General features: G+C 44.4%; 1 protein-coding gene across 5 annotated transcripts in view; it reads left to right on the forward strand.

Moving 5' to 3' along the window:
• Prkn (parkin RBR E3 ubiquitin protein ligase) overlaps nucleotides 1–22,973 on the forward strand; it is a 1,141,511-nt gene that overhangs the window by 904,380 nt on the left and 214,158 nt on the right. The gene's annotated exons all lie outside the window — the stretch shown is intronic.

The raw sequence follows: 22,973 nt of genomic DNA on the forward strand, positions 1-22,973 counted from the left end.
CTTTAAAGAGCCATACTATTTTTGAAAACTCTTCTGCCTTTAAAAATATCTCTTTGGAGATGTTTCCCTCAGTGAACCAGAGTGCCTTCACTTTATACCTTTAGTGGTAGACAGGAGATAGAAGCAGTGCCCTCATGGTGCCAGCTTCCACCTCCTAGTGGTGTCAGGGAATGCCAGGAATGAACACAGAAAGTCCCAACCTCATTCCATGGTCTGAGAAGGTGGGCCAAGCAGCTAGCATGTTTAAGTATGAGCTGGTGAGCACAGCTGAAAACACTAGGAGGAACGCCCTGCTTCCTGAATGTGATTTCTGAGCTATCTAAGGAGGTAGTGTTGGTGAATGAGCCAGTCAACATGCAAGACCATGGTTTGCTTCCTCCGTCCTTTCCCCAGCCATGTGGGATAGGCTTGGTGGCTAGGCTGAGAAATTACCTCCATGGGCTCATAATTTTGAATATCCTGTTGTTGGAACTGTTTGAGAAGGATTAAGAGGGGTGGCCTAGCCAAAGGAGATGTGTGACTGGGAATGGGCTTCCGGGTTTCAAAAGATTCATGTACTATTTTCAGGATCTGTCTGTCTGTCTGTCTGTGTGTCTATCTCTATCTCTGTCTCTGTCTGTGTGTGTGTCTGTCTGTCTCACACTTATAGGTAAAGATGTAAGCTTTCAGCTTCGCTCCCCCATCATGGACTCTAACCCTCTGAAGCCATAAGTCAAATGCTTTCTTTTATAAGTTTCCTTGGTGTCGGTGTTTTACAGAACAATAAGAAAGCAACTGAGACAAGTAGACAAGGAAAGTGAAACCTCCTGAGTCTTCTCAGTCCACACAGCTCTCCTTACCATGATCCAGACCTTTCACCACTGTCAGTACCACCAGGAGGGCAGCAAAGTCCCTTGGCAGAGGTGCCTGTCAAGCCCTATAGATGTTTCTGGTATGTCCCTTCCCCTGTCTTCTTCACCTGTTCCTGGCCCACCACCCTCTTTCTTGAATGTGCCTTTCTCTTTGAGTCCTCACAGGGTGGGCATCTTGCAGTGGGCCTAAAGCTCTGAGAAGCAAAAGAAATAATAGAGAGGTTTGATCTTTGTGTTGGCTCTTGCATCCTTTTGGTATTAATTTAGTGGTTTTTTGAGAGCCTCCTTGCTTTCTAATGTGTGATGTTCCGGGTTCATCCTCAATATTCTCATCCCAGTCTTGAGACCTGCTGCCTAAGAATCCTCAGGATCTGAGGATGGAATTCTCTGGTAGAGTGCTTGTCTCACATGCATGAAGCCCTGGGCTCCGTCTTCAGCTTGATATAAAACTGTGGGTATGGTGGCATATGCTTATATAATCTTAGTGCCTGGAGGGTGCAGACAGAAAGATTGGAAGATCATCTTCAGGTGCCTGAGTACATGATGTGGGGGTAGGGGGTGGAAACACAGGTACTTCTTGCCATGGTCTGAATATCTGTTTTCCCTAAATTCATATCCTGAAACCAAGACATCATCCTAGTGGTAGTAACAGGAGCCACTAGGGGGTGATTAGTTCTAACCCTTCAGAGAGTCTTTACAAAACTGGCACAAAAGAACCTCTTTCTTACCCCTACACGTGAGGATAGTGGAGAGCAAGAAGTGGGATCTCATCAGATACTGTCTACTGCAGCGGTTCTCAACCCGAGGTTCACCAACACTTTGGGGGTTGAGTATCAGATATGCTGCATATCAAATATTTGCATTATGATTCATAACAGTAGCAAAATTACAATTACGCAGTAGCAATGAAATAATTTTGTAGTTGGGGGTCACCACAACCATATACCAAAGAACCGCAGCATTAGGAAGATTGGGGACCACTGGTGTCTGTCACCTTGATCTCAGACTTAGGAGCTGAACAGTTTATGACAAGGTTACAGGAGCTGATATAGACAAAGACAGTTCTGAAATGAAAGGTGCTTGGGGCTATCACCCTGACACTAACAAAACAAATGCAGGTCAGTCACAGGCATGTGTTCATCAGTTTTCTCCTATAATAGAGTCTCAGTTCCTAACAGCACTGACAGATTTCCTGAGCTGCTGGGCAGACTGACAAACATCAGGACAACAGCAGTACTAGTGTTTAAAGTGAAGTCGCCATTGACAGTGAAATTTTTTTCTATAGTGCCTTTTCTTTCTGTTGTGGTTTGTATATGCTTGGCCCAGGGAGTGACACTATTAGAAGGTGTGGCCCTGTTGGAGCAGTTGTGTCCCTGTAGATGTGGGCTTTAAGACCCTGATCCTAGCTGCCTGGAAGTCAGTCTTCCACTAGCAGCCTTCAGATGAAGATGTAGAACTCTCAGCTCTTCCTGCAACATGCCTGCCTGGATGCTGCCATGCTCCCACCTTGATGATAATGGACTGAACCTCTGAACCTATAAGCCAGCCCCAATTAAATGTTGTCCTTATAAGAGTTGCCTTGGTCACGGTGTCTGTTCACAGCAGTAAAACCCTAACTAATATACCGTCCCAGGGTGACCTCTCATCCAGATATCAGTGGTGGACTGTTTCAAATTAATTTAACACATTTTTAAAATTTGTTTTATTTTCCTGGTTTATTTATTTTGACTTTCATAATTTATAAAAACTTATCTAATGCCATATATGGTGGCTCCCACTTGTAATCTGGGCATTTGAAAAGCTGAGGCAAAAGGGTTTCTAAAATCCTAGGGAAGCCTAGGCTAACTACTAAATTCTAGGGTAGCCTACGCTACAGAGTAAGACCGTATCTCAAAAACTTAAAAAAAAATAATAATAATTCAAACCCCAAATTCATATGTATACAACAAGGAAAATTCAGAGACTGTAGCTCCTGTGCTCATCCCTGACATGAGTGACTTCCCTCCATGCTTTGTTGTGTGGCAATCCTTCCCTTGTTTGTTTTTAAAGATGTGAACAGGTTATACCGTATGCTTTTGCCAGCCATCATCAACCACTAACCGTTCAGCAGTGACACAGGGTTACTGAGCACTACCAGAAGGTGAACAGTAGTGGCCCCGGGTTACACCCAAATGACAGTCAGACAGCTAAACAAGGTTGTTGTGGGGGTAGCATAACTAAACAGTTGTCTGTATTGAAAAGACAACTAAAAAACTATTTTTCGTACTTGGAAATTCCACAGCAAAAGCTGATGCTGGGATGGAGGGATCAGTGTGGTTGATGTCACGAATGTGTTTACAAAACTTCAGGTCAACAAAGGAAACCCATCCAGCATGGTGCCTGGTCTATCTGTCCTTGCCCTCCTCGACAGTCACGGCCCCAGTATCTCTTCCATTGTGACAGGCAAGTTTCCTGCACCATTGTGACCCCAACAGGCCAGGCAGCTCCTTGTGGTGAGATGGCCTCAAGCCTGCTGAGGAAGACAGTGCCCTGTGACCAGGCCTGGGTTGGAAGGAGACCCAGGGCATTCTAGAGGTTTACAGCCAGCAACAGACAGACACATGTAGCTTGGATACTGGCGTTAAAACACAAGCGTTCGAAACACCAAAACTGCAAGCACGGCTCATGAAGCATGTGCTTTTGTAGAGACCTAGCAGCCTGTTCAAAGTGGTCCTGACACAGTGCGTGTTAAACACAGTCATAGTAATGGGTACTGCGAGTTTCACACCCACTCAGGAGGGACAGGATGATGACAGTAGTGTGGATTTTACTCAAGGAAGGAAATAAATATCAACGCAGCAAGCCAAGAGTCGCTTTACACACAAGCATTTGACATTATGTTACTCCCTTGTTCATCTCTCATCTGCATAAGTAAGGCTAAGGCAGGGACCATCCACTGTTCACTGCTGAGGAGCTGAGGACACAGAGCGAGCGGTGCCTGAAAATAAACGGAGGCAGAGTGAATGGATCCAGATGCATCAAAGACATCTGAATAGTTCATTTGTTTCTCTTACCAATATGTTGGTTGCTTTCTATTCCTTCTTTAAAAGAATAGTGTGGAAAAACTACAGAGTAGGGACAAAAGATGAAAAATGAAGTACTTTGATATAAAGTATCTCCGAATAATTTTCATCAAATAGCGTGGCTAAGGGTGAGCTGCCCAAGAGGAAGCTTTACTTACTAAGAATCCTGGCTCACCATGAGTCTGAAGTGTACCTCTTTCTTTTGCTGCACAGACTGCACAGTGGAGTGGCAGTCTTGCCTCCTGCTGCCAGACAACTGGCTGTTGGGCATCTGTTTCCCCGACTGAAAGCAGCTCCGCCAATGCCCAGACCTAAAACCTGAGGCAGAAAAGGGGCTCCTTGTGTGGGCTCTAAGTGCTTAAGCCAGCTTTTGAGTTCATGGTCCACAGAAGCACATTCCTACCCACTCCCGCAAGATGCTCAAACTCAACCCCACCCCCTGGACCCACCCAGCACATGCTGATTCTCAAGACCTTGATTCATCTTTTATTCCTTCTTTTTCACTTGATGCTTCTGGTTCTGGCTCTTGTCATCATTGGTGGCAGTGAAGAGGAGTAATGCATGAACTCAAAACAAAATGGCAGCTCAGAAATCACTCCAGAATGATAACAGTGATGTCACCGTGAGATGAGCGTAGAGCTTGTGGGCTTTTCCATAAAGTAGCTTTAGTGATGTCCAGGCAACTTCTAAAGTCAAGGTAAAAGTTAATACATGTATCCCCTCATCTATCTCTCTATCTCTCTGTATAAGTATCTATCATCTATCTATCGCTATCTCCCCTGTTCTCCCTCCCTCCCTCCGTCCCTCTCCCCTCCCTCTTCTTCTTCCTCTCCCTCTCTCCCTCTACTCCTCTCCCTCTCTCTCTCTCCTCCTTTTTCTCTGTCACAGTCTGTCTTGTCTCTGTCTCTCTGTCTGTGTGTGTGCATGCATGCATGCATGCATGTACATATATGTGTAGGCTAGAGGCCAACCTCCATTCACCTTGCTTTTGAGGCAGTATCTATTGTCTTGAAGCTTGCTCGTTAGGCTAGTCTAGATGGCCATCAAGGCCCCAGGGGCCACCTGTTGCTGCCTCCCCAGCATGGGGGTTACAAGCACAGGCCACCAGATTTTTACAGAAATTCTGGGGATCACAGCTGAGATATGTCCCCAGCCCTCATACATGTGACTTCCAGGAAGACAGTCAGAGAGGGATGAAACTTCTCCTCAGCACTCTTCAGCTTGGAATCATTGACTGCATTCATGGTGTTTGTTTCTCTGGCTAGCTGATTAAACACTGTTTCAAACGCTATTTTCTCAAACTGTGATTTGGCGTTGGCCTACTCCAGAGTCACCCACAGTGCCATCACTTGGGCAAAGCACATGAGAGGATCCCAGTGTCACACACAGCTCGTCACACCTGCACTGGGGATGCCATTGTCCCTTCATTCTAGTTGTGTTCGTATGAATGTGCATGACTGCTGTACTTTGAAATATGAATAGCACATTTGGATTCATTAGTGTAAGTCTGCTGGCAGAAGGGAATTAGTCTGACTTAGCCATTTCAGCCAATTAAGACAAATAATGATTACTAATTCTTATGTTAAAAATGTCAGGATCTGGGCATCAAACCATAGTGTAATTACCAGTGTACTGTAGCTATGTGCGATGGGTTTTCTTGTTGTTGTTGTTCTCCCCCGCCATAAAGGCTGTTACTTGTACTTCTGATTGGATTTTGGTTTTATTTTATTTATCTCATTTGTTCCAAATGTACCTCACACCAGCACTTTAAGGAATCTAAGTATCAGAGCTGTATATAAACAGTAATGAATCTCACTGGCAACATTCAGAACGTCTACCCAAGTAGTGGGTTTTGCTTTTATAAAAACTTGAAATATGCTCTTCAGTAACGAAAGCAATTATGCCCACACCGAGATAAATAAAAGAAATAAAATGCATAGCACTAAAGTAGCAAGGGAAATTACCGGGATAAATTTCAAATGAGACAAATCAGAAACAGAAAATACCATTAGGCCCTCTTGAGAACACAGACTGGATTGCGTCTCCCTCGCCGATTGCCTTCATTCTTCACATCTTTTCTCCTCTTCCTTTTTTTTTTTTTTTTTTTTTTTAATTTGTTTTTGTGTTTGTTCGTGGTTTTGTTCTGTTTTGTTTTGCAATGGGGTCCCATGTATTCCCGGCTATTCTTGAACTCACTGGATACACTTCAACTTCTGAACCAGAGTGCTGAGATCTACAGGTATGTGCTACCCTGCCAGGTTAATGCGGTGCTGGGGATCAGAGCAAGGACTTCCTGCAGCTGGTCAATGCTGCCAACTGAGCTGCATCCTCAGGTGATGCTTACCTCCACTTTAAGCGCCTTTAAGTTATGTAAATTCCTAAAATCTACTTGTCATTTACTTACTAGTTGGGGCATTGCTTATTTTTCCAAACCTGGTCGCACCCAAATACAACTTGAGGAAGTCTAATTTGGGGACAGGTGAAGGCAGAATGCAGAGGTCCAGAAGTATCCCACGTCCAGGTCTCATCAAGCATCTGCCAATCACCTGGAATCCGGTACTCTTAAGCTAAACAAACTTCACTGTAGGACACTCAGCAACCTGCTTCCTGCTTTCTCCATTGGGGAGTAGTTCATTGGGCACTCCCCTCTGGTCAGATCGATTTTGGAATCAACACACACTCAGGGTCCTTTCACATGCATGCTCTTGCTCGTTCAGAGAGGCCAATGGATAAACACCTTTAAAGGGAACACTGACTCCCTACATTGGGCTGGGCTGTTGAGAGAAGCAGAAGAAAGATGGGGGGGTCACATGACTCTTCACCCCAAGAACCTTCCCTCTCTAGCACTAACATTCTGTTGGCCGGCTAAGTTAGGTTTGATGTTGGGGAGCTTGCTGCATGGTGAAATGCCTTGTATTTTTAAAGCCTTTGGACATGTATATTTTGTACTTTGGGTGTGTCCTCTTTTAGACTCTCCATCCTCCCTTTCCTCCCAATTCCTATTGGTCCCCTTGAGGGTCCTCCTAATCAGACATATGTTGCTCTTCATCCTATTCACTTACTATTATCGTCTCCAGCTGTATCCATTTCCCTACAAACAATATAGCAATATAGCTTCATTTCTTATGGCTTAAAAAAATTATATATATATATATATGTATGTATGTATATATATGCATGCTTATATATGTATATATATGCATGCTTATGTATGTATATATGTGTGTATATATGCATATATATATATATATATATATACACACACAGGCATGCATGTATCCCCCTTAAAAACCTTTTATGGACATGCATAATCACAACCATCTATTTATTGGTCAGTAACAAAGAAAGGATTTCAAAGAGGAAGACAAGTTTCCCAAAACAGTGTTCTCAAATTCTTTAAAAATTTCTGATATCACCTGTACATAGAGATTGGAAATGTGTGTCTGTGGTGTTTTGTGACAGCCTTTTCTGCCTAGTATTTGGCTCAAAGTTGTTTAACCTTGCTCCTCCGTCAACTCTTGGATAACCGAAGAAAAGCATTTGCATCAGGAGATCTGCACCACCACATGGGCAGTCACAGTGCCACATACAGAAGAGATGGAGGGAGAGGACCTTGAGACCTGGGAATCTGCCCAGTGGGCAGAGCTCTTAATGTAGATGGCAGAGAACTGACAGCAACCAGTCAGATTTGTGCCATGAACTTGGATTTGTCAGACAGAGTGAGACAAGCACTCTCGGTAAGGATGCTGCTGTCTGTCCAAAAGGTGAGCTACTGCCCAGATGAACCATCTATTGTCCTGTGGAGAGGCGGCTCCGAAGATGAGCAAATTGTCTGGCTAAATTATTTGCAGGATTCTCTCAAAGCCAACAGCAAGGTTATTTATTGCCTTACAAGTTTATCTTCCGGGGAAGAATTTTTCTGGCACAAATAATTAGGTCTCGGTGGTGTCGGTTTTCAAGCACAGCAGCGAGGCAGTGTGGATACACACTGCACCCACACAGCTGCATCCCCAGACCCTCCATCTTCAGCCTTCAGGCCTTCAATTCCATCCACAGCCTCTTTTGTTTTCTCTTTGATTGGGCTCTGCTCCCTCCCTTCTGTCTGCATTTCCCGTGGTCGGCTGATATGCATGTTATCTCTTCAAGCATCTCCAGGAAGGCAGAATCCCTGCCTGGCTCATTTTTGCTTCCTCTATTGCCCCTGGCCTCTTGCATTGTAGACACATAGAGAGAGGTTGTCAAAAAAGAAAGAAAGAAAGAAAGAAAGAAAGAAAGAAAGAAAGAAAGAAAGAAAGAAAGAAAGAGATTTGAATGAGTTTTTAGTGGCATTTACCTCCTGCCGATAACCACCCTTATTTATTTATTTGTGAAATGAAAAGTTAGTGCTTATGTCTTAATATCCATGAGGCTGATTCTTCTTCAGTGCCTCCTTGGAAGACCAGTCATCTCCTAGCTGCAGGGAGAGCACACAGAGGCATTCAATTCAAAGAGCAGCTGTGACAAACCAGAAACTATCAATCTGCATGATTCTCATCTCGGTGATGAAGTCAGCAACTTCCATGTTCCAGAGTGTGCTCTGGAACATGGAGCTTCCAACCCATGGTGAAGGCCTCTGTGATGCTGGGGAAGCGAGTGCTTCAAGAAGCTGAATAAATATTTCATAGCTTCTGTCAACCTATTTTGAAAATGTTCATGGTTGCGGCACCCAGGTAAGCCAGGAGCCATAAGTGATGCTGTGGAGATTACACTACAAGATCTCCCTTCTCAGAGCTACAATTTATTGGCTTTTTCTAGATTTGTTATGTATACTTTCAATCATGAAATCACAAACATCAGCATTTAATACACCCGAATTGGAACCCTGTGTAAAGGTTATTTTTTTATATATATATACAATAAAAACTGCAAAGTTCTGTATTGTCATGAGAAGTTACAAGCACACACTTGGAGATGGAGAATGATACAGTGAGCACCTACGGGTTCACACTTTGTGAGCACCTATCTTCACACTCTGGTCTTTTGATAGCTCTCAGGTTCTCTAGTCTTTCTCTGTTTCTGCTTAATCCTCCTTAACATAAAGATAAAAGGGCAGGCAAGGTGAGAGCCAGAAAGCAAATCACCAGCTTTCTCAAACCTGCTGATTTGAGTTCTAAACCCCAGAACCCACATGAAAAATGAAAGGAGGTAACTTGATTCTACAAAGTTGCCCACTGACCCCTACTCTGGATGCCTGTGCACAGTAGTGCGCGCTACTCACAGTAACCCAGGAACCAGGGCTTTATTATCCTCTTTTAATGTGGCGAGTGTGTGTGTGTGTGTGTGTGTGTGTGTGTGTGTGTGTATGTGTGTGCTGAGTGGGCGCTTTGTGTTCAGCAGCTTTCTGCTTTTAACAATTATATTACACGTTAAAGGCAGAGTTGAAGCCTTCCTTCCCCATGAATCCCACTCTGCTTATGCTTCTCTCTGCATTCAAGGGACTCTGAAATGATGTTTTCATTCCCCGGCATGGTGTTGTTCCAACAGCATGGGTACCCATGCTGTTTAGAGGTTTTTTTTACACGCACATAAATGTTATGGATAGGTTGTTTCAGCTTGTTTCCTCCACTTTATGGCTTTGACATTTATCTATTTTGATACATTTTACTCTAACGCATATTAACTTTCTTCTAAAATGCCTTTGCCTATATGTCATTTTCTCAACAAGAAATCTGTTTTCTAAAAGACCTTTTTCATTAGTATCTGTGTATGTGTGTATGAGTATATACACCACGTGTGTGGGGGTCTGTGAGGAATCCAGCAGAGGGCATTAGATCTCATGGAGCTGCCGGGCAGTGGTGGCGCACGCCTTTAATCTCAGCACTTGGGAGGCAGAGGCAGGCGGATTTCTGAGTTTGAGGCCAGCCTGGTCTACAGAGTGAGTTCCAGGATAACCAGGGCTACACAGAGAAACCCTGTCTCAAAAACAAAACATTAAAAAAAAAAAAAAATCCCATGGAGCCAGAGTTACATGTAGTTGAGAGACACTTGACATGGGTGCTGGGAAGCAAGCCTGGGTCCTTTCCAAGAGTAGCTGCAAAGCTCTTAACCATTGACCCATCTCACCAGCTCCCTCAAAAAGAACTCTTCTTGCACACCTTCTCCTGGCCTGCATGTGTCCCTTGTCCTTTAGAACACACATCTTAGTTCCCTTTCTAGATTCTGCTCATCATCTCCTAACATTACATCACATGCCTTCCGACTGGCTCTGGGGCTCTAGCTCAGTAGAACCTACCTAGTGTATGAGCCCTGGTTTTGGTCCCCAGCACTGCAGAGATAATGCTTCTGTCCATTTATCAGTACTGTCCCTTTCCCCTTTAAAGCACATGCCCCATGGGGGAACATCTGACTATTTTCATTAATATACTCAGGGTCTTTTAGCAGCGCTGGCACCAAGTGGCTGTTGTGTGGGCATTTGTTGAATGGTTGTCTCTTCTATTAACAGATAATGCTGACGCTCCCTTTGGTGGTTACTCTTATTACGAAGCAATGTTGCAGTACCACCTCTTCTTGTGCAACTATGCATTTCCCTCGGATGTGTATCAAGGAATAAATTGCTAAGTGAAAGGTGTCTACTTCAAGACTCTTAACGGGTTTAGGCTGGATCTTGAGATTCGTCAAGTGCTGGCTATTGAAAAGGAATGAATACATCTCTCTTTGCAATGTAAACATAAAACTCTCAGCAGAGAAGAATTATTAAAATAGGCTTGGTTTTATTGACCAATGTAGCAACGCTTTGAATTGGATTATGCAAAGTCCTACTGTTGATTTCTTTTTTTTTTAATGCAATTGCTTAGTCTAGACACTTCCATGAATTTGCCATGGATCTCAACTAAAACAGAAATGGCCATTTTAGCCAAGTGCATAGAGACCCTAATTAAGCTTCTACCAGCATTTACAAGGCACCCAGGGGCTCAGAAACGCCTACCCACGTAGCCTGCCCCACCCTATCTTGTGAGCCAAGGACATCGTTCCCTTTTGCTGTTCTGACTTTGATCACCTCAGATCTCCACTCAGTTTTTTTCTGTCATGTTGTTAGCTGGATTCCTTTTCAAAGTCGTCCTTAAGGGAAGAATAGAAGGTAACTGTCAGTGCCAAGCCTACGGTTGAGGGATTCTAAGATGTAACCAAGAGAGAAATTAATCCTCAAAGCATTTCACAGCAAACAGCAGCGATCTGCAAATTGCAGATTATTTGTGTCATGTGGCCCGTGTCAGCAGCACATCAGAGAGCTGAATCCAGTTCTATTTTTATCCCAAGCCTGGGAGCACATGGGTTTCCATCGAACCCAGAGGATACCACAATTGCCCCTGTGATGATTGGCAAGGGAATTAAAGGCGGGGGTGGGGGAGTAGAAATCAGAAGCCCAGGCAGTTTGTAACAGCTTTCAATGGAGTGTGTTTTCCAAATGAGTTTCCCCTTCTTTCTAGCATGGTGACTGAGGAAAGTTTTGCTGCAAAGCCTATGGTTAGGGTAATCCCTCCAAGTTCTGTTTTGCTTTTCAGTGTTTGGGGTGTTGTTGTTTTAAGTTATCAGCAGTTCAGTGAGAATGAGTCCAACCTTGAAATGCAATCCTTCACAGAGGAGGTTCCCAGCTCAATAACACCTTTAGCTGTGGTGTAAGAACAAAAAGATGCAGGCTACACTTACTGACTAAAATAGAGAACAATGCCAACGATTCCGATTTTTTAAAAAATTAAAATCTGTCTTTATATTCTTTTTGAAAAATGTGTAATTCAGCCACTTCAGGAGGCTTACTCAGAAGGTTGAGACAGGAGGATCACAAATGTAAGACCTGGTCTGCAGATTTGAGTTCAAGGCCAGCCTGAACAACTTGGCGAGAATCCATCTCAACATTTAACAAATTTTGCCAGAGCTATGCCTGAGCCCCTCAGGGCTTGTTTAGCAGTGTGAGACCCTAGTACCATGAAAGGAAGTGAAATCAACACTTAGTTCACTTTAATAACATGCATGCAATTTATCTTTATCTGCAACGAACTGAGAAGACACAGTGGTTCTGTTGACAGTCAAAACCGCAAATGGATTGCACAGAGCTCCTTTGAGCACAGAAACAGGCTAACCCAGCATGAGATGAACAACCAAGCCAGATAACCAAGGACAGCAAATGGGCCTTAAAACTAGATTCAAGTCAAGAGAAAAGAGGCAAAGAGGCCAGAAGGACAGCCCTCACCAAGGAAGAACAACGGTGTCTGCCGAGGAATGGCTTCCTAGCAGCTATGCCATTTCCCTGAGCAAAACAAAGCATTATGTTCAGAACATATGCTCTGAGGCACAACTGTGCTCTGCAAATTGAGAATAGAGTGGGACACACACACACACACACACACACACACACACACCACACACACACACTCACGCCAAGGCTGACAGATCTCCAAAAAACTTATGTGTGAAATCTCAGAGCCCTTGGGAGGCATCAAAGTAGAGGGAAATAGATCTCAGAAAGAGAAAGTGAGATGGTCTGTCTGTCTAAACTTTGTTAAATGAGGAAAGAATGTTCAGTTTCGAACCCGGGACACAGGACTGAGGTGCATATTTTACCTATCAAAGCAGACCTGACCTCAGGTTCTCCCAGCATCCTTTAGTCTCTACCTAACATACCCTACTTTCTGCCCAGGAGCTGGGCTGCCCTTCCCCCAGAGCCTCCTCTCCCTCCCTCTCCCTCTCCCTCTCCCTCTCTCCCTCTCTCCCTCTCTCCCTCTCTCCCTCTCTCCCTCTCTCCCTCTCTCCCTCTCTCCCTCTCCCCCTCCCCCTCTCTCCTCTCTCCCTCCATCTCTCTCCCTCCCTCCCTCTCCCTCTCTCCCTCCCTCTCTCTCCCTCTCTCCCTCTCCCTCTCTCCCTCTCTCCCTTTCCCCCTCCCTCTCCCCCTCTCTCCCTCTCTCCCTCTCCCCCTTTCCCCCTCCCTCTCCCCCTCTCTCCCTCTCTCCCTCTCCCCCTCCCCCTTCCCCCCCTACTCCCCCTCTCCTTCTCCCTCTCCCCCTCTCTCTCCCCCTCTCTCTCCCCCTCTCTCTCCCCCTCTCTCTCTCATTCTCTCTCTTCTTTCTTTCCTTCTTTTTCTTCTCCTCCTTCTCCTCTTTCTCCTCTTCCTTCTCCTTCTCTTCTATCTGTGTGAGTAGGCTTTCTCTCTTTCTCTTCTCCCTCTCCCTCTCTCTCTCTCCATGGTAACTCCCCTGGCCTCAATCCTTGGGGCCAGTGAACTCACCTGAGTGCAGCTTCCCAGTAAACCTACCTTTAATGTAATCTAATCTGGCTTGAATTGCCTCATTTCGGAAGTGGAGAAATAACCTATCAATGAAATCTAAAGTTTGAAAAGCAATGAGTTTGCTATGAACTTCAGCCATCAACTACAAGCACAAAACCATACAAACCAAAACAGTGTGAGCACTTACGAAGGAATACAGCAATGGGACACCATGAAGAACCAGCTCGGACTCACCAGAACTGAATGGAGGATCTCATTGGCCAGTGAGCAGATGTGCCAGCCACGGGGCTTCTTGACGTCAAGATGACAGCTGACCACGCAGCTGCAATGTTGAGCTGATAGCGAAAGACAGGCTGGGCTCAGTGGCTCTGCCAACGTAGCTCCACACCTGTGGAGAAAGAACTGGAAGGAACTGGTAGAAGGTACTGCAGACAGAACAGTGGTTGGATGATATAAAGAGAAAGCAAAAGACGCCAAGACAGAAGAAATGAAGGGAAAACTTTCAGAAGGGGCGGTTGAGCTAATGTGAGCTTCTGCAACCTTGTGGAAAAGAGTGACCACTGACAGAGACCACTTCAGCAGCACCTTCTGAGAAAGGCCCCTGTCAGAAGCCCCTTAGTCCTTTACTCTTAAGTCTCCCTCAGAATTCCAGGGCACCTAAACCCTTCTTAATGTCACCTCCGATAATCCTGGAAGCAGTGGCCAGACTGGACTTTCAGGGGAAGACTGCTAGTTACAGGTGTGTGTGATGCCTCTTGAGGACAGAGGGAGCTGGGAGCTAGTCGAGTAGGAAGAGGGCCAAGGGCCAGGTCTGGCTATGCAATTCAGCAGCATTGAGGAGCAGCCTGCAAGAAGTCTGGGGAAAAAACAAAAAAAACAAAAAACAACAACAACAAAAAACAAAACCAGTGTGGCCGCCTTCCACACTTTCCGGAAGATGTATTTGTCAGAGGGCAAAACATGTTTAACAATTCGTTCATTAGAACTTCTGAGTATTCAGACAGAAAATGATGCTGCAATAGGGAAGAAATCTCTCTCTCGCCCTTCAGTAAGCACACAAATCGATACGTCCCTTTAACAAAAGACAGGTGAGCCAAAGAAAAGTGAGTTTACTGAAGCATTGCCTTGCCTGCTAAGAGGGAGAGCCCCAGGAAAACTGGGCGTGGCTTGTGCAATCTCTTCAACACAGACTAGCAAACTTCAGGCGACAAGAAGGGAGTGGTCTCTTGCTTCCTAAACTGAGAAGCTATAGGAGATGAGTTTTAATAAATAGAAAGCAACTTGTGACATGAAGTTAGATTCATTCTTGCAGTCTGAGTTTATAGAGTAGGTTGCCAAGGCAGGATGCTTCACACTGTGGAATATTAGATGAGGACTTAAAAGAGGAAGGGGGTGAGCTGTGGGCTAGGATACCTGGCCATGCAAAGGCCCAGGCACAGCCTCTCTGGACGAAGCTCTGTGAGATCACAGATAGGGTCTGGTTCATCTCCACCTCCAGCTCTCCAGCATCTGGTCCAGTGTCTGACACTAAATCCATGAGCAAATATAGAGACAGCCACCTCATTTCAGTTGGAAATGGCTGCTCACCTCAAGGTGAAACCTGAGAGGCAGAGAAGTGACAGGGATATGAACATCTGTGTGTATTCCATCCAGATGAGTTCAGGAAACTCACAGGGAAGAGAAGCAGAACAATTGCATAAAAAGAATGGATATGGTTTTAGTCACCCCATATCTAGAACTAAGGTCCAGAAAAATCTTTCTAGTAATAAGAAACACTCTTTGCTACTAAAATGGGATTTGTTAGGAGACCCCTGGCCCAGTCTTTGGAGCATGGAAACAGTCTGTCAGGCGATGTGTCATGATGCCAAGAGCAGTAATTCCATGCTGAAGGAGAGGTCAATCCAAGTGCAAGCTCTGTCATTCTTCAGAACAATGCTACATGTTATGTAATCTGTCTCTAATCACAGGACAATTAAATGCCAGCATGTCCGTGAAATCCAGAATTTCAATCTGATTGCCACTGACATGAACAGAATCACCAGATTGCATCTGGCAGCCTCACGGCTGTTGAGAAAGTTCTTTTGACATTTCAACAATGGTTTGAGTGGGACGGTCCATCTCCGTGGTTCCAGTCTGAGTCCTCTCTACAGGCTCAGCCTCAGTCCTCCACTGTGTGTGCAGCTCTGCTGTCCCTTTGAGGTTAGCTTTGCTTCGACATGGCCTGTAAGGAAATAAGATGTGTGCACATACACATACAGCAGTGCACACACACACTCATGCACATGCACATGCTTGCTTGCTGAGTTATTTAAAATCACGTCTGAGATACGAAAACATTGACTGACAGGACAGATAAGTTTTTTATTCTTTATCTCTCACCCTGGCCTGGATGGTCAGTCATTTGCACTTAGAAGACAAAGACTGTATTCAAACTGTATATTCCTAGGCATACATGATCATTTGTGTTTACATTTTTTAATTAAAATATAGTTTAAAAAAATCCCCCTCTTCCCTTTTCTACCTCTAACCCCTTTCATGTCCTGTCCCTCACTCCCCCTCAAGTTGATATTGATGGCCTTTTTAAAATTATCTTTTAATTATTTATTTACTATGACATGTGTTTCTATGTGTACACACATGTATAAATATATAAATATAACCTGCTGAGCCGGGCGGTGGTGGCGCACGCCTTTAATCCCAGCACTTGGGAGGCAGAGGCAGGCGGATTTCTGAGTTCGAGGCCAGCCTGGTCTACAGAGTGAGCTCCAGGACAGCCAGGGCTACACAGAGAAACCCTGTCTCGAAAAAAACAAATATATATATATATATATATGTATATTTGTTTATATATATTATATATATTTGTGTGTGTGTGTATATATATATAACCTGCTGAGTCCATTCACTGTTACTCGAGTATATTTGATTTCAGGAATGACCACTTGGTATTGGATAACTAGTTAGGGGGAACCGTCTCTAAGAAAGACTAATTCTCTTGCTCTGAGTATTCCTTGGCTCTTCATTTAGAGGTAGGTCCTGTAAGATCCCCCTTCCAGATGACTGTTGTATCGTATTCGTTCAAATCTTGTTTAGGCGACCATATTGCCGAGGTATTGTAGATGTCTGTCTCTAAGAGATACAATTTCACACCAGACTTCTGGTCCCCCACCTCTTAGAATCTTTCCACCACCACCGCTTCAGAGATATTCCCTGAGCCTTGAATCCAAGAGCTATTCGCTGCATTCTGACCATTTGATGGTCTAGTCAAGTGGAAGTCATAGGCTCCCCTCTAAGATCCATGACTTTACTAGCCATGAGTAGTTGACTAGGTTTCTAGTGCCAGGCATGGTTTCCCTCGTTAGGCAAAAATTAAATCTATAACTAGGTATTCATTGGTTACTGCCAAGATATGGCTGCCACTATTGCACTCTTAGGAATGTCTTTACATGTAGGTCATTGTTGTGGTTCCTAGGCATAAGAGCTGAGTAAAACTGACATTTATTACCCTCCTTCGGCAGCTTTTCTTGTCTCTACACACCGAGGATCTGTTGCTAATCTTAGAAAGCTCTCACTTGTCGTTTGAACTATTGATGGTGCACAGTACCTTTCTTCTCTTTATGGTGATACAGATGCGCCTCTCTGTGTCCCAGGAGCACTGAATGTCTTAAGGGAAAAATCATTTCCTTCTAGTCAAGAGAGTGGGACATTGACCTAACAGTCCTGAGGGATGCTCCCTTAGCCAGGTGATTGACCTGCCCGGCTGGAACATCACATCTCCGCCCAGGCCAGGGTCTCACTCTCTTTATCCAAAGGAGATAATTTTCTCCTTGTGGCCATTCCTGCCTTTGTAGAATTTGGAGATGTTCTCACACAGTTCTTAGATGTTCCTATCTTTCTTTCCATCTCTATTTGGCAAGTCTCTTTTGACTTTCCTTCAAACTTCTGCCCATCAAAGGCGTCCCTTATTCCATTACAGCACTCAACTCCTTAGCAACCACCTCTGCTGTGTCACATCTGTTCCTGCGAGTAGTCCCCTGTTTCATTAACACCCTTGATGTATTAGTCTTTGGATAATTTTTTCTACTTGTTAATCCCACAATCAGTGGCCTGCCTGAGTCAGTTTCTCCTGTTTGTCTTGTCTCTTTGTGCTGTGTTTTTACTTGCCTGTTAGAGTGGCTTTGATTAATCTTTTTGCTGAGACGTGGACATGGTATTTGGGGAACTAGGAACGGAAGCATCTAGATCTTTGATATGATGATATGTGTTAAGGTGCTAAAGATGCAGGCTATGTGTCATGTGTCATGTGCTGGCTAGTGGCAGAGTTTTCAGATCTCTCTCTCTCTCTCTGTCTGTCTGTCTGTCTCTGCTTTCTCTTCTGGTGAGAGAACTAGATAGAACCCAAGGTCTCTTGCGTGATAACAAGTGCTCTATCACTACTGAGCCTTGTCTTCAGCCCACCTCTGGGATTGCTTCCGCTTCTGTGCAATGCTGCTCTTGCAACCAGAATCCGCTGTCAGTCTCCTGGAATCCTCTTAGTAAATTAATATGCGGTGAATGGGGCACAGATTACAATCTTCTAGCTACGAGTCTGTCCTTCAATCTCTGAAAGAGGGCTGGTACTTAGGAATTTAACCTTTGAAATAGCTTGTGATATTTAGCCCTTATCCATGGATTTGAGATTCTCTGTTTCCAGGAAGCCTTCACTCTTGCTGACTGCCCCACCTCTACCTAAGCCGGTGTAGAGACAGGCAGGCTAGGGAGAAAGGGCTGTCTGTGTCCTTTTTCCTAAGCAGTAAACTTTTGTTTTGAAGAGCCACAGATCCTCAGAAGCCCTTGGGTGTACAGACCAGAAAAGTCCATAGGTGACTGGTCTCCAGGATGTTTCTTACTCCTAACTACTCTACACTACACCTGGGGCAGATCAGAATCAACACCTAATCCTGCCTATACGGTTATGACCCTGGTTGGCATATCTGGCCTGTCTGTCTGTATGGTAAGAAGTGTCTTACCCGGTGACATCAGTTCTCCTATGGGCCCAAGAGAAGTGGTTGATATTTGGTTTTTCAAGACCACTCTTCTTGTAAGGATGAATGTATCAACTTCCAACTCTTTACATGTCAGAACTGTGGTACAAGAAGCCCAACCACTGCTGCTTTGCATGATGGATGGTGTGATTCTATCAATAGCTGCTTCCCCTTTAAAGACAGAAACCATTCTAAGATAAGTAGCTTTAGCTATGGAACAGCGTTAATGGTGTTAGCAAAAATTGTGCTTACTTGCCTTTTTTTTTTTTTTTTTTTTTTTTTTTTCATGTTGCGGAAGCATCTTGCTTTCTTTTATATGCATTCAAAACACCGGTTCAAAGCAGATATTATGATAAAGAAACCGATGTTTACATTAGCGTATTCATTCAGAGGCATATCCAATCATCTACAGAAAACAAAGTAGCTGGAACAGAACTCCAGTCAGGCCGAAATCAGGGTCAGAAACAATGAAGCACCCAGTTTTGATATTTTCTTATAATACGCACCTCTACCTGCTATATCCAGTGGTGACAGTGGCTGTCAGCTATTCTTTTCTGAAAATTAGATGAAAGGAAAAGTCAAAAGAAAGGAGGTAGGAACTCTAGGCTGGATTTCTAAGGAGGAATATTTAAATATACAGTTAAACAAACTCAGTGTGGTGGAGATGGAGGAGGGGGAAGAAAGGGTAAGTTGGGTCTTTGAGGAGCTGAGAAGGACAGTTGAGACAAATGAAAAGAAAGTAGTGTGGTGAGATCCACCCCACATTTTTCCTCTTCGACTCCCTCCCATTTTTTCCTGCCTCCCATTAACCTAAATAAGATGCGGAAAGAGGATGCCCTGACAATTAGTGAGTTTATCTGTGAATGGGAGAGCGCTGTCATAGGAACACACAGGAGCGTGTTAGAAGAGATTGAGACAAGGAGAAGATTTGAAGCCAAACCAGGGAGACTCATAGAAGACACTAATCCTTGGTCACGAGGCTCACTAAAGCGGCGGCCACACAGTCTTCATTTGGACCACAGCTGCTGAGCACACAGCCTTACAAATGCTCTCCGCAGGCTCATGGTGATCCGAGTAAGATTAAAGGCCTAGCAGATTCTTTGTATTTCTTGCTATTGGGCATGCATCTTGTCCTTCAAAACTTTCTCTTTTTGTAGTATTTTAGTTAGAACTTGACCCAGTTTTAGCCAAACAAAATTTCACATCCCTTACACTGACACTGTGCACCTAGCATACATGTCTAGCTTTTGGGGTTTTAAGCGCCATCTTTACACTAAGTCTGTACCTATCACTTCCCTAATTTATGTCCCCACATTGGTCACAGCCAATGGGTATTACTCCATGCATGTCTCAAACACCTCGACTCTAGCCACTTCTCAATATATGCTGTACCCATCCTTGTGTGTTGGAGTTTGTGACATCTCACAGGTGCTAAAGATACTTGTTAGGCCTTGAGTTCAGAATGTTTATCTTTGAGCTATCATTGACATCAATCCTTGTGCCTTAAGAGAGCACCTGAATATAAATTCTGAAGATGAGCTCATTTCAAATTGTTTCTTGTTTTATCTGACATAAAAATAAGGGAAGACCATTTTTTTTCTTCTCCATTTTGAGTGTTGTCAACCGAGGCTTATTAAAGGAGAAAAGAACTCTAAAATCTCTAGATTGGACAGATCATTTTTGTGATTACGTTTTTAAGTATGCCTAGACATAAACTGAGGTGTAAATATTTTACGCTTATGTAACTAAAAGGCCAAAGTAAAAACTTGTAAGCGGGATGCAGATAAAACTATAAGACCAGAGCAAGCAAACTGTTAATTTACTATGGCGAACACTGCTGTCCCACTGATGCTAAACAGTCATTTCCAGATTACTGTTCTGATGAACATCTAAAGACCTAGCTACGGTGCGTGTGGTACTTGATTGGCAGTGCAGCTGCCTCCCTCTCCATCTCCACCTGCCTCCCTGAGTTATGGACCACACCTAGTTTCCCAGCTCTTCTCCCTTAGCCACTTTTCCTTCCCTCAGCGCAGACCTTGGGACTGTTAAACCTCCATGACGATGTATCTCTTGCATCCTATCCGCCTCTGTTTCCATCACTGTTTCAGAAAAGTAAGCCCTCACTCCTGCTCCGGAAGAGCTCTGAAGTAGGAAGACTGGTGTGTGGCTGAGTTTCCATAGCACTTCTCAGCTACACTGCCAATCAAAGTGCACATGCACTTCAGCTAGTTCTTCAGATGCTCATCCAAACAGCAGCCCAGAAATGAGAAGCCCCACAAGCAGAGCCTCACTGGCAAGGCTCCTCTGCCTCCTGCTACAGAACCCACTCAGCTCTCACTCCAAGAAGTCAAACCACCTCCTTCATGATATTGGATATGACTTTGACAACTAATTTATTAGGTTTTCCTCCAAAATATTTGCCTCTGGACTTTCATTCATTTCCTTTAATTAAAAAAAAATCACTGGTACTGCCTCAGTGAATATTTATAAACCACCTTGTCACTATGAAGTGTTCTATAACATACAAGACTAAATGTGTACCAGTGCTGGCCATGGCCACAGAAATTCAGAACTGGAACTAACCCAAGTATATTACTAAGGCATCTCGGAAAAACTAGTAGGATAGATAAGTGGGGGTCACTATATTAGTTAGGGTTCTTGCACACACATTGCACGCACGCACATATGCACACATGCACATGCACATGCACATGCACATGCACATGCACACCCCCACACACACACACATGCACAAGATTTATTGCATAGCTTACAGGATGTTGTCTGAGTAATTCAACAATGACTGCCTCATACTGGAGAGGCTGAAATTTGCTCAGTCCTTAAGGCTGAGTGTCTCAATATTTCCAGTGTGGGACTGAAGAGTCACTAGTCTTTAATCCACATTGGAAGCTTGTAGACGTAGGTTTTAATACCACTGAATGAATGCAGCAGCCTCGGGAGAGATGGACTTTCGAGAAAAAGTGAGGGCAAGCAGGAAAAGCTTCCCTTTTCCCTGTCCTTGGATCTGAGCTGAGACTGGAAGGTGCTCCTCATGGTTACAGCAGGTCTTCTGCTACAGATAACCTGGAGGCAGCCTGGAGGAGAAAGGCCCTCACAGGACAGCCCACTGGCTTGGGTTTTAGCTGATTCAACATCCAGTCGAGTCGGCAATGAGGAGGATTAGCACCCACAAAAACATCTGGGAGAGGATATGTTGGAATTGCTGCACATGGGTATGGAAGCTGAGAAGTCTCAATCTTCCCTCTCAGGCCAGAAAACCAGGAAGGAGGGATATAACTCACCAGAGGCTCTGAGATCTGAGGGCAAGAAAAGGACTGTGCCCTGGGTCCAGAAGGCCCCGGCTTGCCTTACCATCTTCTCCTGCTGCTCATGTCAAGTACCCTGGGTGGGCTATGGTGCCCACTCAATAGGTGAGGGCAAATCATCAAATCACTGAGGTGCATATTTTACATAGCAAAGCAGAGATGGCCTCCAGGTTCTCCCAGCATCCCTCAGTCCCTACCAGGCATACCCTGCCCCCAACCTTAAACTTTCCAGCCCAGAAGCTGGGCTGCCCTTCCCCCAAAAACTCTTCCCTATATTATCCAGACATTTTTGTTCTCTCTCACTCTTCTCCTCTTCACTCTCTGCACATGCTCTCTCTCTCTCTCTCTCTCTCTCTCTCTCTCTCTCTCTCTCTCTCTCTCTCTCTCCCCCTTAACACCCCCTCTCTCACCATGGCAACCCCCCCCCCCGCCTTCTTCCTTAGGTCCAGTGAACTTAAGAGCATCTTCCCAATAAGCCTGCATTTAAGATACTCCAATCTTGCTTGAATTGGCTCATTTCACAGGCAGAGAAGTAACCTATCTCAACCCACCAATTCAAATGCTAGAAACAGCCCGTTTTGCCTCCTCTCTGGGTATCACCTTGACCAGTCAAGTTAATGCATAGAATTATCATCATACCAAATCTCCTTTCATATCCCGTGTCAATATTCAGCCCTATGTGGACACCTCTCTTCACTACCCTACCCTGTAATTCCATCCTACTGTCTAGAACAATGCACAAACACCTCGTTCACCTATGTGATGGCAAATCTCATCGCTCCTTAACCTGCCCTCATGCAAAAACAAAAAAACAAAAAAAACAAAAAAAAAAAAAAACAAAAAAACCTCTCAGTCCTTTCTGCTCTTCTCTCTCCTCCTGGTGCCGAGTGAAGGAGAATTGTCTCAGTGGCTTCTTTGATGGGTTCCACACATGATCCAATTTCCTTCATGGAAATGTCAATGAATTTATGCTATCCGTGGGGCTTATCTCAGAGGAACAGGTTTTTAATATCAAATTTCTTTCTGGAGTTAATATTATGAATGACTCCAACTTAACGCTGTGGAATAATTCCGTTGAGAAGGTAGGGACGGAACCTGTCTTAGCTGATACAAAGCATTCACGGATGTGTACTTCTATAAATGTAGTATGCGTATAAGATTTATTTATCTCATTTTATGACTAAAGGAAGACAATGGGGAAGCCTGACGACTGAGGGAACTTGAAGGTGGTGGAAGTTTCTAAACCTCAACAGATACTGCTAAGATAGGATGCCTCCAATCCTAAGCTGTAATGAACAGAACACCAGCCCTGGCGGTCAGGAAATACCATTGGATCAGCATGTGATAACCTAGAATCACCGACTGTCCCCTCCCAGCCCCACAGACTCCAGCTTTGTATGAGGGCACATTTATAAGTGACAGAACGAGGGAAGGGAACAGGCCAGGCTGGA

The sequence above is a fragment of the Arvicanthis niloticus genome, chromosome 28, assembly GCF_011762505.2.
Source record: "Arvicanthis niloticus isolate mArvNil1 chromosome 28, mArvNil1.pat.X, whole genome shotgun sequence".
Taxonomy (NCBI): Eukaryota; Metazoa; Chordata; class Mammalia; order Rodentia; family Muridae; genus Arvicanthis; species Arvicanthis niloticus.